Here is a 15312-nt window from a genome sequence, read left to right as displayed (position 1 = left end):
CACCCGCAATGTTGGAATCTGCACAATGTATTATTTTTATAATGGAGATGAACGTTCCTGTAAACTGTGCAATTGTTGAATTAAAAAATAAATAAATAAAAAAACTAGGCAACCGGGCTGTTTTGGTGGAATATTCCAACGCCAGCCAAAGCGCGCACATGATACAGTAGGCTGAAAGTGTCATGTCAAATGACCTGCTGTCTGAGAAAGAAAGAAAATATGAAAAATAAAATTGTCGTCATTTTGCTGACGCTTAATTATTTAATGTAATTTTCTTTATCAAGGTTAAAATTATATGAACGATTGAACAAAGTCTTCCTAGCAAGTCAGTCCACTGGCGGCCATCTTTGTAACGCTCTCGGGAGGCTATTTCCAGTCATGACAGTGCAGCTCCTATCTACTTGAATGGGGAAACATCGAAATCTCTACCACAGTTGGTCAAGACTACGATCAAAGAACATATTTCAAATCAGCAGTAACATCTGACAACACTGGAATCATAAATGGTGCCTCTTTACCTCGCAATTTTTAAACTAATTTTCCCAGGTTGTGTAGCTAATGCACATGCGCGTTCTCGAGTTGATTGACAGGCGATATCTGTATCTGAAAGATGATTGGCTCTTGTACCTGTAAGGAGGGACTTCCTTTCTACACATGTTGACCGTTGGTTGCCGTTTTTTAGTAGTTTACTTAAATGGGGTTGTGGCGTGGAGATTTTATATATAATATGAGCTATGCATGGGATAATGTATGGGAGATATATTATATATAACAATTATATAATATTAATTAAAAAAATGGTAATAAAGATTTTTGTATTTCCACAGTACTTTGTTATTAAAAGACGTGTAATCAATACAGTAAAAGCTTTAATCTATGACAATTTGTATTATTAACGTATTCTTAAATTATTAAGAGCTATTATAAATCATTATTAAAGTACACAACTGAAGTAACATTCAATGCAAACATTGTCCCAATGGGTTTTGTAGTTCTGAATGTTCATTTATTTTAGATTTAATCTGAAAATACATTAATACATTCTTGAATAAATTCATAAAATATTAGCTTTTCAAAATAAAATCCAAAATGGTCTTTTAAAAATGGGGAAATGCTTAATAATTATCAATGCTATGTTAATAACTCTGTTTTTTTATGTGTAGCTTTCAACCTTTCACTTCTTACTTTTGTTTACTATTGCAAAACAAAACAAAAAACTAGCCCAATTTCAGCGCATAGATTGGATTTCGTCCACACTCTTGACAATATAGTAACAAAATTGCCCACAAGATGCCGCTGTTGTCTTTGTTGAAGTGAGACTTCTGTTCACTCGTATGCGTTAATCTTTGTAATTAAAGGCTCTCTAATTCATTTAACTGATGTCTTTGATTTTTTAAATATGTTGTTTATGAGTTATGTATCTCAATTTCGAATCCCTGTCAACACTAATGCGTTGGGGCAGTTTTACAGTCCTAACAGAGAGAACGCACCCCCACCGCTGCCACTAGGCGATAATAGACAAAAACAGCATCACATTTGAACAAAACAAGCCCATGTGGAAACGTCAAGGAGCTCTCGCAATGAGTAAACGCTGCACAGGCCGCTAAACTCCACTGTCAAGCCATGTTTTCAAGGAAGCTGAAGATAAGCTTGTGAGTGTGGATGGATGTGTCTGCTTGTATTGTTTACGTTGTGAGAGCTAGTTCAACAGGGAATCAGTACAGCTAATGTTCTACTACTATACAGCCAGACTGTCTGAGGTGTTTATGCACATACACGATAGACCTTATTCCCAGTAGATGATGAGAGAATTTAAATTTTTCGAAGAACTATTCCTTTAAGTCTCCAGAGCTATGTAAGACCAACATCTAAACAATTACATTTCCTGTGTGTGTATATTGTATATATAAAATGAGTGTTGTTTTACGTATGTGATGTTGCTCTGCACATTCAGTGCTTGCAGGTGGTCTGTTGGCTCTTGGGATCTGGCAGCAGATTTCATATTTCATAGAAACACTGCACACTCTGGACAGCATCATTGAGTCCACATGTAAAGTCAGAGAGCTTCCCTGTGAATACACAAGCTCACCATGCAGTTAGAGATGTGGTCAGACATCTTTAACTCTTTAGATTCCAGACATCCAATGGAGCATAACAGTCTGGTTCAGCATGTTGAAATCTTATTAATTATCTCCAGAACTAAATTGATTTTAGCCATAGTGTATTTTTTCAAGACGGACTTACTGTGAGCTCTGATGATATATGCAGAGGGATTTTAACTGTACAAAAATTGGGTAGGCCTTTTTAATAGCCAAATCGACCCTTCACTAAGCCCTTCCTTCAAACTGTTACTGTCCAATACTATCTTAGCAAATGTTGCCATCCGCCATTTTCATTTGACAAGCTTTTTCTATGTCTATGGCAGTCGTGTGTTTGAGTAGTTGGTAAGTGTAATATTAGAGAAATTATCCCCAAAAAACGTAAAAAGCATTGGAAACAGGGGCCTGGGTATCTCAGCGAGAAAAGATGCTGACTTCCACCCCTGGAGTCATGAGATCAAATCCAGGGTGTGCTGAGTGACTCCAGTCAGGTCTCCTAAACAACCAAATTGGCCCGGTTGCTAGGGAGGGTAGAGTCACATGGGGTAACCTCCTCTTGGTCGCAATAATGTGGTTCTCTCTCGGTGGGGCACGTGGTGAGTTGTGCTTGGATGAATATTGTGGGCCTCCACACTTAGATTAGAGTGCATTGGGAATTGGTCATTCCAAATTGGGGAGAAAAAAAAAGCCTTGAAAACAAACATTTTACCAAAAGTTGCATGTCCACACTGAAATGTCTGCAACTCTTAAACTTTCTTACTGCGCGTGTGGGGGGAAAGTATGAGAAGTGTGGCTCTGCGTCATTTCCATGTTCGGTCTGAAGCGCAACTGTTTTTGTGTTCCGCTGCTGGACAATAAGAGTAAACTTACCTTCGTCTTTGAAGAAATGTAATGTGAAGGTTGTACAAAGTAACATTTATCTTTAACAACTTTCTAAAGGTGAATAACTGGCACAATAATGCGGCTACAACATGGACTGCCATCTTGATTGTTTTGGGTTGAATGGAACACATGACAACACATATGCCATCGTTTTTAGATATCTCTGCTTTCGCTGTCCACACCACAACAGGAAGACTTAAGGAAATGTATCCCCTTGGGAGAGCGTTTTCAAAAAGCTCAGTTTTCGCTGGACAAAAACGCCTTCTCATTGTGGACGGAAAGGCAAAACGTAGTGAAATTAATGTATTTTATATCAAAAACTTAGTGTAGTCATGGCCTTAGTAGTGACCGAAGGTACCCAGAGAGAATGCATGTTTTTTCACTGTATATACATTTAGATCTTTAAATAAATCTTGAGAAGAGATTCTATGGATTAAACTATGTGTCAACCCTCATTTCCAAATGAACATGTATAACATCCCTTGTGAAAATCGAGAGTTCTTGGCATATTTGCTGCAAACTTGCAGCAAATTCGCCACTGATAACTTTCACATGCAAATGAGCTTGGCGGCAAATTGTTGCCAAAGTTTTGACTAACAGTGAAGAGCTGCAAACTTCTGGCAAACATTTGTGTTTGTTGCAACAAAATTGCTGTTTATTTTCACTAGTTTAGATTTTTTGTAAGGACACCTACATTTGCTCTAAAGTAAATTAACCTAATAACTTAAAGTTACTTAATTTATAAAGTACTAATTCATGGTGTCGTAGGCGATATACTAAAGAGTTCATAGCATGAGAGTGAGTGTGTTGTAGACACGTTATGAGCTGTTCTGTTCAGGATTTGTATTTATGAGTAAAATAATGTCTCTGTTAAACATTACCTGAAGATACAGTTGAAGTCTGAAGTTTGCATACACCTTATGCCGAGTTTACACTACACGATTTTAAGCCCGATTTTCGCTCTCCGACAGTTTGGTGGAGATCGCCGACAAAAGCCTGAAATCGTGGGCAAATCGGAGCTCACTCCCGTGAACGACGATCGTAATATATGAATTATCAAAGACGCGATCTGAGAGAAGCACCGACGTGTCGCCGATGTCAGTGAGATATCTAGGATGTTTAATATCTGGACCTGTCTGCGACTCCAAATCGTGCAGTGTGAAATATGTTTTCACTGAATACAACTGCAGTGTTGACCTACAGCCAATGAGAGCGCAAGAAACGGGGCACGGGAAGTTTCAGTGTGAGTCCTGATGTACCTGCAACAGGCTGCGATATCAAGGAAGTCTCATTGGACCAAGAAATGGAGGAAAAATTTGTGGAACATTGGCAGGAGCACCAGTGCCTATTTGATGTTTCATCTGAACTGCACCACAACCGGGTGGAGAAAGAGAAGTGTTGGAGAGAAATTGCCAATTCTCTTGGACAGTCAGGTAAACAAATAGGTAGATTTTTCAGTAGGAGGTGCTTTTTCATATTGTAACCAATAAAATATATGATGCCTTTGGGCGATTAAAAACATACATATTAAAAAACATACAAAACATATTATGAAATGCATAACATATGATCATGCATTTGTTTTCGGAGTCATCGGGGATTCATCAATGGTGAAATGTCTTGTAATGTGTTCACCACTGTCGCCGATTCCTCGTGTAATTTGAAAATGCTATGACTTAAATGACAAGACAGACAGTTGTGTAATATGAACGGTACCACAATCCGACGTCTTTGAAAGTCGTGTAGTGTGTAGGAGCCATTAGCCAAATACATTTAAACTCAGTTTTTCACAATTCCTGACTTAAATTGTTTAACTTGGGTCAAATGTTTTGGGTAGCATTTCTCCAAAGAGATCTTTGTCCCATGTGCACTTGCAAACTGTAGTCTGGCTTTTTATGCCGGTTTTGGAGAAGTGCCTTCTTATTTGCTGAGCACCCTTTCAGGCTATGTCGATATAGGATTCGTTTTTCTGTGGATATAGATACTTGTCTTCCTGTTTCCTCCAGCATCTTCACAAGGTCCTTTGCTGTTGTTCTGGGATTGATTTGCACTTTTTGCACCAAATTATATTCATCTCTAGGAGACAGAATGAGTCTCCTTCCTGTGCGGTATGATGACTGCGTGGTCCCATGGTGTTTATACTTGTGTACTATTGTTTGTACAGACGAACATGGTACCTTCAGGTGTTTGGAAATTGCTCCTAAGGATGAACCAGACTTGTGAAATTTCACAGTTTGTTTCTTCATTTTTTGGCTGATTTCTTTTGATTGTCATGATGTCAAGCAAAGAGGCACTGAGTTTATTTCCACAGGTACACTTCCAATTCAGTACACCTATCAAAACTAATTGTCTAATTGTCTAAAGGCTTGACATAATTTTCTGGAATTTTCCAAGCTGCTTCAAGGCACAGTTAACTTATTAACTGTATGTAAACTTCTGACACACTGGAATTGTGATATAGTCAATTCAAAGGGAAACAATCTGTCTATAAACAATTGTTGGAAAAATTATTCGTTTCATGCACCCAGTAGATGTCCTAAACGACTTGCCAAAACTATAGTTTGCTAATATTAAATATGTGGAGTGGTTAAAAAATACATTTTAATGACTTCAACCTAAGTGTATGTAAACTTCTGACTTCAACTGTACTTGGGTGTTTTGTTCTATGTTGCTAACAAGGTGCTATTTACAGTAAGGACTACAGCGGTTTCATCAGGCACATACACACACATGCTTATGGTAGTTGTAGTCCTTATTTAACAACTTGTTAGCAAGATAAATAAAAAAACAAAAAAACACTGCATCTTAAAAATTTACATTTGGGTTATGACTGTGTGTAATTTATGTTGTAGAAAAAACTTCCAAGTATCTTGAAGTAATGTTTACCACAGATGATATTTTACTCATAAATTGAAAACCCCCATTACAAGAACCCTGAAGGAACCCATGGCAAATTGACGTTTCAACTGAAAAGCTATATAGTAAGCAATGGGGTGGAGCTTAGCAAAGGGTAAATTCCTAGTGAAGTATTATGCTACCCATAATCCTGAAATGGAAATGGGAACAGGCAAAAGCAGTGTTGCCCACTCATTTGCATTCCTTTCAAAATCACGAGTTCACACTTAGCATTTTCACATGCAAATGAGCTTTGTGGCAAATTTGTGGCAAATTGTCCATAATTGCCAAAGGTTTTCCGGAGGTTCACCACTACTGGCGAAGAGTTGCAAACTTCTGGCAAACATTTGCGGCGAATCAAAATCTGCAAATTTGTGTCAAGTTTGCGGCTTGTTTATATTTTTGTAAGGGTTGTGAATTACATAATCTAGTCAGTCTCTCTACACTCTCAAATTAGTTATATGTTTGTATATTTTTTTATATTTTGCAATTAATGTTAATTTATTATAAAAATTTCCTACTACATTAATGACTGTAAGTTATAGTTTTATTTTATACGTTGTTTTTGGTTTGATTCGATTACGTCATTTGGAGTGCTTCGTGAAATGTGTAAACGCTTCGGTTTTCACACGGTGCAAACAATGTAAATTTTGTCAACAGCACAGTCTGTTCTGACTGTCCGCGCATAGCCCAGTTTTTGTAACCTCTTGTACCTGTATCTGTGCGCATCATTTAAAAAAATTATTCATCTCAATAACTGGGGGAAAAAATTACAATAAATATTCAATTAAATTGACTTTAAGTAGCGTTTTCACAATACATATAGTTGCAAAGTAGATTTTTAATGTATAGTGCTGAAAAAACCTCACCGACTGACTGATTGTAATTCCCGGCACTAACAGATGGCAAGAGAAGCACGTGTGTGTTTGGTGGGTGTTGGAAGTTGTCAGACATTATTTGAAAAGTTCCAGACAGCGTGAGCAACTCTAAACATTCCCAAATCAACATCATCAGCACTCATGCTGTACAATCTAAACAGGATATCATTGTCAGACATAGTTATGACATGCTTGAGAAATCCAGACAAACTCAGACGTTTATTAATTTCTGTGTATTGCTCTCTGTGGTTTGTTTTGAAGGATATTTATGGTTGGTGTGTGTGTGTGTGTGTGTGTGTGTGTGTGTGTGCGTATGTGTAATAGGAGCAAAGTTAGGAACAAGATATAGAAACATTAGGAAATATTTCCACTGTGGTCAATTTATGTTAAAGGAATAGTTCACCCAAAAAAATTATTCTGTCATCATTTACCTATCCTCATCTTGTTCCAAACCCATGTGACTTACTTTCTTCTGTGAAACACAAAAGGAGATAATTTTATATTAAATTAATCCAGTCTGAATTCAGTACAAAGGAAGTACATAGAAAAGCACCAAAAAGCTGAATTCAATTTGCGATCAAACCTCAATGGTTCTTGTGCATCTCATGACCAAACGGCATGATATCATATTGGATTCAACGCTGTTTATATATGCGTATCAATGATGTGATTTCAATTTCAAAGAGGAAAAACAACTTAAAACAACTTCTGTTCATGATGAAAAGTGATTGTGTGCATTAGAATATGATGCATTGGACTACTTTAATGACACTTTTGGGTGCTTTTTTTGTGTTAAAGTGAGTTACTTTGTTCTGCCATTGTACTGAATTCATCATTAAATGATTTCCTCACAGAATAAAGTCAAACAGGTTTGGAACAAAGGTGAATTAAAGATGACAGAATTTTTCATTCTGGGTTGAGCTTGATTGAGACTTGTTGTGTAAAATATATTTTAAAGCACTCTAGAAAATGTCTATTAGAAAATAAGAAATAAAGGAGGAAATGTAGCTCTTTCTCCAAAGTGTGGTTGCTCTGATGAGATCAGGTGTGTTGTAAGAATACAAGCTCATCTCCACATGAGGGCAGCACAGTACAAAAGCTGCGACTCTAGACTCTAGGCTGCCTATAGGCTTTTTCTTTTTTTTTTTTTTACAGTTCTGTTCTTTAGAAATGAAGTTTTGTTAGTGTTAGACACTCTGAAAGAGCATCAGTTGTTACTGGGCCTCTTCAAACACACACACACACACACACTTTTCCCCCCATCTGGGGTCCGGCAACAAGAGAGTTGAGGGTGAATTGTGGAGGTGGTTTGTGGGGGTCTGCAGGTCTGGTCACCACATGTCCTTGTTGGCTTTGTGTTTGGTTATTGCTGGGTTGGGTTTCCCACTAAACTTCTATACAAGGACTGAAAAGAAACCTTCTGAAAACACAGAGATAGAGGAGAGGTGAGGACAGGGGTCCGTCTGGAGACCCTCATGACCCCCGTATACTACAATCCGTATGATATTACCTTCCCTCATCACCAAACACCCCCCCACACACACAAACCTTTAAGAGCGATCAACTTCCTCCTTTTCATTACCAATAAAATCATGTGCTTCTCTCTGAAATACGAACCTAACTTTACTAATCTATAACAAAAAGGCCACATTTCATCATAGGAAAATAAGAAGTTACAAATGAGTGCAACCCAAACCTGAAATAACATGTTCAACAGATTGTAAAATAAAATAGAGATAAAAGTTTTACCTAGGAAGGTGCAGTAATGCCATAATCATAATCATGTAATCAATAACATAAGCGTAACATGCATCCCCCACCCCATGCATGCTCAATTGTTAAAAACATTGGCTAATTTGATAACACTTTGAGCTACCAGTAAGACTAGTGGTTTAAGCTCAGTTTAACACATTGTAGCATCCTTAAATCCATGGGAGAAAAAAGTATGCAGATTCCATCTGGGCCTATAAATGTAGTCTGTCATAGACTCATCAAAACACATGAATAATATTCATGCAGTCGCATGAAAACACTGGCTTGGGAGTAAAAAAAATCCCTGCAGGTCAAAGTTCAACACGACTGAGTAAAAGCTTTTTTGTTGTTGTGTGTAGACTAGGGGGTGTGAGGAAATGCCCCTCAGGAAAATGGAGAAGCTTACGTCCAAAATTTACAGTGACAGATGATGGAAAATATACTACAGTGTTGACCTTAGATTAACTTGACACTTGTGATATATTATTATTATTTATAACAATTTAATATTGTTTAATTATATATCATAATCATACACAGTATGGCGGTCCACAACAAAAGGACAAAATCCAAATTAACATTCAGTTATTAACTAGAAAGTGACAGTTCGTCGTGAAAAACTAGGGTGTGCTGGGTGATTGCTAAAGCCCAAAATATAAATAGAATAGATGAGAACACGTTTGCGCACAGGACATTTAATGCAAAGGTATTCTTCAGCAGAGTGCTTCAGCACAGGACGCGTGCAGCCCAATTTTTGAAACCTCTGAACAGTATGCAGATGCTGTAATAATTTGCACTAATTAGTGGCTCCACAAGGTGGCAACACTCACAGTTGAGCCATTGCTTTCACTCAGAAGCACTAGAAGAAGATGTAATCGCTGCTAAACAATAAGTGTTCATAATTGATTCCAAAAGAACTTAGCATGTTGCTAAACTATCGATTAGTCTGTCAGGTACAAAACTGAGCGCCTTTCTGGAATAGGCACAGCGTTTCCCAATTTGCATAAAAATACAAAGCACACACAAATATCTCATAAAGTAGTAGATGATACATAGTTTCCGGCATTTAATTAATTAGCTTTATTTATAATCTACATTTCTCTTGCGTTTTGGATGACTTTTTGCACATTCCAGATCTCTTATTATTACCGCAGCTGTTAAACTGTTAAACGCATTCATCAGTTTCATTTCAGCACAGTCCTACTTTATCTTTACTCCCAGTTACATTCTAAAATGATTGTGCATTTTTGTGCCATCATGTGACCCTGTAGTCTGATATGCTATTGCAAGGTGTGCATATTTGTTTTGACATGGACGGTCCAGTCTGACGCTCCTCTGATTCAATCAATCTAATGAAACTTACTCTTACGTTAACTTTGATCCTTATTCGCACTCTCTCTAGATTTATAAGACCCCAGATGCCTTGACTCTGTTATTCTGAAATTGATTTACAATTGATTCACTCCGTCCTCATAGGTCCAGAGGAGATTTCACTGGCTCAGCAGAGGAGAAAGGAAGCTGTTCTTGTGTTAAGACGTTCACCTTAGACACTCTTTGTTCAAGTCCATTCGATGTGATGAGACCTGCTTAAAGCAATCCTCACATTTGTCTTGGAATTAGTAACATTCCTCCAGATGTTTGTGTACAGATGTAAAGATTATGTGTAATTTACAGAATTTTACCTCATTTTGAAAGAGTTAACCAAAGAGGAATGTCAAAAGGATTCTGAACAACTTTGAATGTAATACGCTGTGTTTGTGTTTGCTAATTAGTGTTTGCTAGGGTTTTAGCAAAGTGCAAATTAATTAAATGCGTTAATTGCTTTATTAACAGTTTTATTAACTGCACTAAATTAGCATGTTAAATTGACAGACCTAGTACAAATTCAATTCAATATACAGTGCTGTGGAAAAGTATTTGCCCCATCCTGATTTCTTCTGTTTTTTTGTATTTTTCCTAACAAGTTTTTTTTTTTTTAGATCTTCAAACAAAATCTAACATAAAACAAAGGCAACCTGAGTAAATAGGAAATGCAGTTTTAATAATTTTGTAATTTTTTTTACTAAAGCAAATAAGTTATCCAACACCTCGGGTGGCCAAAAGTTTGGAATAATGTACAGATCTTGCTGTTTAAGGAGGAAATTGGTACTTTAATTCACCAAAGTGGCATTACGCTGATCAAAAAGTATAGTCAGGACATTACTGATGTAAAAAACAGCACCATCACTATTTGAAAAAAGTCATTTTTGACCAAATCTAGACAGCAGCATCACTCCAACACCTTATCCTTGAGTAATCATGATAAATTGATCATTTGGTACTAGAAAATCACTTGCCGTTATATCAAACACATATGAAAGCTATTTGGTTTGTTAAATGAAGCTTAATATTGTCTTTGTGTTTGTTTTTGAGCTGCCGCAGTATGCAATAGACTGGCATGTCTTAAGGTCAATTTTAGGTAAAAAATGGCAAAAAAGAAAAAGGCTTACTCTAGAAACTCGTCAGTCAATCATTGTTTTGAGGAATGAAGGATATACAATGCTTGAAATTGAAAGATTTCATCCAAAGGTGTACACTAAAGTCTTCAAAGACAAAGGACAACTGGCTCTAACAAGTACAGAAAGAGATGTGGAAGACCAGATGTACAACTAAACAAGAGGATAAGTACATCAGAGACTCTAGTTTGAGAAATAGACGCCTCACATGTCCTCAGCTGACAGCTTCATTGAATTCTACCTGCTCAACACCAGTTTCATGTACAACGGTAAAGAGAAGACTCAGGGGTGCAGGACTTACGCCCGTTTCACACATACTCCGTGTGCAGTGCGTATGCGGTGCGTATTGTGGTGCGTATACGGTACAGGAGCAGCACGTGCTATAGTGCTTTCACATATGCTGCGTTTGCAGTGTGCTACTGATCCGCAGTTTCTGTGTGCCACAAAATCAAAAATGTGTAAGGAATTTTGATTTTAAATACAAACGTTAACTTTGAGATTGTTTAAGGCATTGAAACCGTATGAAAATATGTGATTTTTTGTTTTACATGTAGTTCGAGTTGTTGACAGAAGAAAAGCTATCGTGCTATATCTGTTGCTAAGGAGGAGAATAATGAGACGCATTTGGGTTCACTCTGTCTTTTTTTTTTTAGGGTAAAAAAATCATATATGATGGCATTTTGCAACTTTTGGGACTATAATCATACTTTTTTGTTTTTCTTGGTCCTGTAATTTAGTAACTGTAGAACACATTAACTGTAATTATGCATATATGATGAAATTATTAGTTTCTTGACAGTCTATGTCTATTTTAATGTGAACAATGCACTGCCACATTAATTCAGTGCGGTGCAGCACAGCAAAAATAGACTCGGTGCGTAAACGATCGCTGCACTGCTGTATACGCACCGCAACTGGAACGGATCGACAGACTGCATCCGCGTGCAGTGTAAAAGCTCTAACCTGTTAACATGGGTACAGAAAAAAATACTCACCGCATACATCGGACTGCAAACGGAGTATGTGTGAAACGGGCGTAAGGGGAAGAATAGCAAAGAAAAAGCCACTTTTGAAACAGAAAAACAAAAAGAAAAGGTTTGAGTGGGCAAAATACATACATTGGACAACAGATCATTGGAAAAGAGTGTTCTGGATTTTCACCCCATTGAGTTTTTGTGGGATCAGCTAGACTGTAAGGTGCGTGAGAAGTACCCGATAAGACAGACACATCTATGGCAAGTGCTACAGGAAGTGTGGGGTGAAATGTCACCTGAGTATCTGGACAAACTGACAGCTAGAATGTCAAGGATCTGCAAATCTGTCATTGCTGAACGTGGAGGATTTTTGATGAGAACTCTTTGAAGTAGTTCAAGAAGTTCTGAAACTTTTCTTCAAATTGTAATAGTAATTTGTCATGTTATTAATGTTCTAACTACACATTGTGATCAGTTGAATGCAACTTTGGTGAATAAAAGTACCAATTTATTTCCATAAGAGCAAAATCAGTACATTATTCCAAACTTTTGGCCGCCAGTCACATCACCCATGTGAGAAACTAACTGTCCCCTTAAACTTAATAGCTGGTTGTGCCACCTTGCAACAACTGCAACCAAACGCTTATGATAACTGGAGATTATTATTATAAAGAGACTTTCACAATGCTGTGGTGGAATTTTGGCCCACTCTTCTTTGCAGAACTACTTTAGTTCAGAAACATTGGAGGGTTTTTGAGCATGATCTACCCATTTAAGTTCCTTCCACAGCATATCAATTGGATTCAAGTCAGGACTTTGACTAGGCCACTCCAAAACATTAATTTAGCTTCTTTTAAGCCATTCAGATGTGGACTTACTCCTATGCTTTGATCATTGTCTTGCTGCATAATCCAGTTGCACTTGAGCTTTAACTCACAGACTGATGACTGGACGTTCTCCTTTCTTATCCATTCATTGTTTTATCCTTTGCCATTTTACTGCATGTTTAGTTTTTTTTTTTTTTTTAGCTTTTCTGCTGTTTCAACTGAGTGTATTTTACCACGTGCACCCATTTCTCTCTTTTTACTTTTCTTTTTTTGGCTTGACTTGAAACTCAACTGTGTGCATTTGTTGTCTCCTCTGTGTTTTAAATGGATTATTGCATCAATCTCAAAGATTTTTTGATCAGGAACCACATCGATCTCAAACCCTCGCCACTCAAGAACAACCATAACAACAACAACAACAACAAACAATTGCGGTAAGTCATGGCATCCACTCATGTTATTTCTTCCTGCAATGCATGCCACATTTTTACTATAGCTTCATTCATCAGCAGTGAGGGATTCTCATGTAATGTAAGGAATTAGTCAGGCTGACAGAGAATGTTAATGCGTTAGAGACACGCATCTGAACGCTAGTGGAGGTCAGTGAGAAAGAGAAGCCTGTAGATACTGTTTTGGATGCGGGCAGTTCAGAGAGCAACACACACACTTTGGTTCCGGCTGTAGAGCCCCCGCAGCAGGGCATTTGGGTGACGTCTCGGCGGCATACTCGCTCAGCAAAGAGTCACCACTCTCCCATTCCTGTTAGGGTTTCCAATCGATTTTCCTGACTCAGTGATGTACTCACTGAGAATCATGTTGAAAGAGTCTTGATTATAGGAGATTCTATTGTAAGGAACGTGGAAATAAAGACTCCAGCCACTATTGTTAATTGCATTTGGGTGCCAGAGCGTCTGACATCAAATCAAATTTACAAGTGCAGGCTAATGCTAAACATAGATTTTCTAAAATTGTTATCCATGTCGGCATTAACGATGTCCGGCTTCGCCAGTCAGAGATCACTAATGATAATGTTAAAGAGTTATGTCAGACACTGTAATATGCTCTGGTCCCCTCCCTGCTCGTTTTGGGGACAAGGTTTATATTAGATTAGTGACATTGAATGGCTGGATGTCTGAGTGGTATCTGAAGAATAAAATAGGATTTATAGTCAATTGGAAGAGTTTTTGGGGTAGACCTGACCTGCTAAAGAGAGACAGACTCCATCCATCCAGGGAAGGTGCCGCTCTCCTCTCTAGTAATTTGGCTCATAGTCTTAATAATGATAGTATTTGACTAACTGGGGCCCAGGTCAGGAAGCAGACAAACTGGTTAATCCGAACGTCTGCTAGCTGCCTTGAGACATCACACAGGTCACATAAACTACAACACAGAGACTGTATCTCCTAGATATCTCATAGAGACTGTGTCTGTTCCCCAAACTACAAACCACAAAACCCTCACTAAATCATTTAGAAAAAATTTGATTGAGGTCAAACTTGAACAAAACAAACTAATTAAAGATAAACATCATATAAAAATAGGGCTACTAAACATTAGATCTCTTGCTACCAAAGCACTAATTGTCAATGAAATGATTACAGATCATTGTTTGGATGTGCTCTATTTGGCTGAAACCTGTCTTAAACCGGATGAATATATTAGTTTAAATGAATCTACTCCCCCAGGTTATTGTTATAAACATGAACCTCGTCTGAAGGGTCGAGGAGGAGGTGTTGCTACAATTTACAGAGAAGTTTTTGGTGTTACTCAGAGGACAGGATATAAATGTAAGTCTTTTGAACTAATAATGCTTAATGTGACACCGTCAGATATAAATAAAAAAACAATGTCATCTTTTAACCTTGCTACATTGTATAGATCACCCGGGCAATTTTTTTTTATCAGATCTTGTAGTTACTGTAGATAGAGCTTTAATTGTTGGTGATTTCAACATTCACACAGATAATGAAAATGACACATTGGGATTAGCATTTATTGATATTCTCAACTCTCTTGGAGTCAGACAAAATGTAACAGGACCAACTCATCGCCATAATCATATGCTAGATTTAATTCTGTCATATGGAGTTGATGTTGATAATATAGAAATTCTGCAGCAGAGCGATGACATCTCGGATCATTACCTCGTCTCTTGTATGCTGCAATCAGCTAATGTTACACAATCTACACCACGCTATTGTTAAGATAGAACTATTCTTTCGATCACTAAATAATCTTCCAGATCTATCTCATACACTCAATAAACCCCAAAGCCCAGAAGAACTTAACAAAATAACAAAAAATATAAATGCAGTTTTCTCTAGCACTCTTGATAGTATCGCCCCACTTTGATTAAAGAAAATTAAAGAAATGAGCCCCGCACCATGGTACAATGATCACACACATGCTCTCAAGAGAGCAGCTCGGAAAATGGAGTGCATGTGGAAGAATACAAAATTAGAAGTATTTCGTGGTGCATGGAAGGATAGTGTTTGTAGCTACAGACAGGC

The sequence above is a fragment of the Xyrauchen texanus genome, chromosome 16, assembly GCF_025860055.1.
Source record: "Xyrauchen texanus isolate HMW12.3.18 chromosome 16, RBS_HiC_50CHRs, whole genome shotgun sequence".
Classification (NCBI taxonomy): domain Eukaryota; kingdom Metazoa; phylum Chordata; class Actinopteri; order Cypriniformes; family Catostomidae; genus Xyrauchen; species Xyrauchen texanus.
The sequence above is the reverse complement of the archived record's forward strand: the minus strand, read 5'-3'. Positions refer to the sequence as shown.